Source organism: Solanum dulcamara, chromosome 9 (assembly GCF_947179165.1).
Source record: "Solanum dulcamara chromosome 9, daSolDulc1.2, whole genome shotgun sequence".
NCBI classification, from domain to species: Eukaryota; Viridiplantae; Streptophyta; class Magnoliopsida; order Solanales; family Solanaceae; genus Solanum; species Solanum dulcamara.
In genome coordinates this window covers 63,125,345-63,128,832 of record NC_077245.1, presented here as the reverse complement: position 1 = coordinate 63,128,832, position 3,488 = coordinate 63,125,345, and positions in this window count along the sequence as shown.

The window sequence follows — 3,488 nt, the reverse complement described above, 5'->3', positions numbered from 1 at the left end:
CAAATTTCTTGAGTTAGAGAGCTACAATTTAGGTGGTTTCAAGTCTTGTGCATCTGGATCAATTGGATTCATAGTGGAGTGTTCGAAGACTTATGGAGGGCATCGAGGAAAGGTAATTCTCATCCCAAAGGGGCTGTCCTCTCTCTTTCTCCTCTCTTTAATGATGGTTTTATGCATGTTGAAATAGATTTGTAATAATAGAATAAATCATAATTCATGCAATTGAATGGAAATTGAGAAGACCCATAAATATACATATTGAATTCGGTTGAAAAGTGGAGATTTCCTTGGGCTCCATGGGTGGAAGGAACCATGGATGAATACCCACATACCTTGGGTGGATTCCTTGATAGACGCTTGAACATTGGTGGAAGAATTTGAAACCCTAGTTGATCCTTTGATGGAGTCTTGTAGGAGAAGAGGAGAGTCTTGAGAGGATATTCTAGCTACTTGAATGTTTAGATTGATGATTATGAGGGGAAAACTTGTTAGTGGAATGATATATTCCTTCAAAGCACCCAAAAATGACTTAGAATAGGGTTAAAAGGCTTGGTAAAGGACAAAAATAGCACTAGAAGACATTCAGGATTTTTTTTGAGAATTTGACTTCTATGACTCGTAGAAAACTCTACTGGTGGTAGAGTTGAGTCGTAACTTTTTATGATCTGGCAGCCTCTAGTAAACTAGTAATAACTTTTTGCTCCAAAGTAGAAATGAGGCAAACTTGGTGGCGTTGGAAAGAGGACTCAAAGAAATGTAATTTGATAGGTCATAGGCTATTAATTCTTTATATTCTAGGAGATATGATTATTTGAAGTTGACTGAAGTAAAATCTTTTGTCGAAACTCAATCGGTAAGGAAGCTTTCAACTCGACTTTGTGTTAGAGAATTCTTGTGACCTTAAAATATCTCCAAATCTATTCCTACATGTAAGAATTGACCTTAAAATCTATGCACAATTAAAAATTACCCACTACAACCTTACGGATGGCCCACTACAGGTCATCATTTCCTCTATAGGTTGTAGATCCAAATCATCAAACCCAAGTGCATGAAACAGTAGCTACTGGAAAACACCATTGGATTCTATGATTCTTCTTTATGATTCGTTGACTCTACTAGTCGTACATACGACTCATCGACTTTCCCCTTCACTTAGTCAAAAATGAGCACTCAGGACTCATCCTACGAGTACTCTTTATGAATAGTAAACAATCCTACGACTCATCCTATTGAGTTATTTCAAAAGTACTGAGTCTTGTTACTTTTTAGAAATCAGACATTGACTGACTCATTTCTATAAGTCGTCAACTCTCTTATGGGTCGTAACTCGACTCGTAGACCTTTGTTACACTTGACCAAATTTTCAATCCTCAGTGCCAATCCTATGACTCCGTCCTATGATCCTTAGAATCCTCTACAAGTTATAGGTCAACTCATGGGAATTGTCTTAGTCTAAATTTTCCCCAAATATCCCTCGTTTCAACTTCTAAGGTCTTACACATGTAAGTTTTATTCTAGTTGAGAAGGCTACCTAGGAGACCGAGCACGAGATGCGAGAGTAGTTTTTTGGCTGTTTGATCCTTCAAGTACTTCTTGAATTTTACTTTTGCAGATGAAAATCCTTTTTAGTAGTGGATGTTGTAATGACCGTCCAAGTCATTTTCTCTTTATTGCATTTTTTCGTCATTTAGAGCATTTGTATAGTAACGCCAAGTTATTTATGACATTTTGGCACTAGAAGTTCCATCATCTGGTCGTCCGGTTAGTTTTATGTAAGTTTCTTTATTTTGGAGCTTTTAGATTTCTTCGGTCAATACTTCTGGTAAACAACCTTAGAATAGAATTTTGATGGTTTCGTTAGCTCTAAAATACCGAATTTGGTCTGGAAGGACCTGTGCGGATCCTAAGGTTTTGGGGCTAATTTCGAGCATCCTTGTGGAATTTGGCTTAAAATAGAGCTTGGGTGTGATACACACTTTTCATTAAGAAGACCTCAATTGGAAGTTTTGACAGCACCGTTGAGTTCAGAATGCCATTTCTGAGTGTGTTGCATATTCGGTTTGCGTTGGTGAGATCCTTAATAAATTTTGAGGGTCCAATAGGAACTTGAGATTTTGCTCCCAGGTGCTGGTGCAACCATTACCGTAGAGCCTAGGATCACACCTACGGAGCTGACCGGTCCTTTTGACCCTCGCGGTGCGGTGATTATAGTGTCTTAAATTACTTAAGTCTCTTTTTTTAGCTCACTTTTTCAAACTTCAAACTCAAATTTCTTGAGATATAGACCTCCAATTTAGGTGGTTTCAATTTCTTGCATCTGGATCATTTTAGGATTTATAATGGAGTGTTCGGAGACTTAGAGCCCGTTTGAATGAGCTTAAAAAAGTAACTTTTATGTATGAAGTACTTTTAGAACTTTGAAGTGCTAAAAGTTATTTTTATAAATAAGTAGTTGAGTGTTTGGATAAAAGTGCTTATGTTGAAAATAAGTGTTTGAATTTTAGGGTTAAAAGAATAAAAAGGGTAGTTTGGGAATTTAGTTAAATATAAGGGATATAAAAGTAATTTCCATGGTCAAACAAAATGGATTTAAGCCCTTAGAAAAAAAAGTTAGAAATCCTAACTTTTCATTTTTGACTGACTTTAAGAACTTTATGGCTTAAAGTTAGCATTAGGCAAATATTTCCAAAAACTAAAAAGGGCTTATAAGTTGGTTTGACCAACTTAAAGCCCATCCAAACGGGCTCTTACAGGGGTATAGAGCAGAGGTAATTCCCTTTCCAAATGGGCTACCCTCTATCTCTCTCCTTTCTTTTTAATGGTGCTTTTATGCATGCGATTGATTCTTTGCGTTCCGATCCTTAAATGATGTTCGATTTTGGGACTCAAGTTTGGAGAACTAAATGAACCTTTTGACATAGTCAATTATGGGATATCCAATGGGATCCCAGAATCCCCTTTTAGACCCAATTTTGGGTCTATTTTTGATTAATTTGATTTTAGTGTACAAACGACTATCTTGACATTGTGATCATATTATTGATAGTGTGATAGAGTTCAGAGGTCATTCAGAAGGGTACTGCTCCAAAATTGTGATTTTAGAGCACTCGTGATCAGCTTTATGATAGGCTATGGATTCCCTCCCTTTGGATTGAGCTTGAGAACATAAAATATATGTTGATTAGATGGTATTGGGGCTGGGTAGCTAGTTGATCATGCTTATCAACTTAGAAATCACGTTCTAGGCTTATTTTGGGTATTTTCAAGATTTGTTGGGATGTTGTTCTTCTTTTAAGATCACCCTTACCTTGTGGAACGAATTATACTTGTTTTCTATTTATATTGTGAGCATGTTTGGCCTTATTCTAGGTGTATACTAGTGCTTTCCTTAGACTTACGTATTATGGTGCTGGTAGGCCTTAGAATCTCTTTAACGTCACTTTAAACGGCTTAGCTCTATGTAGACTGATGCAATGGAATAGTGT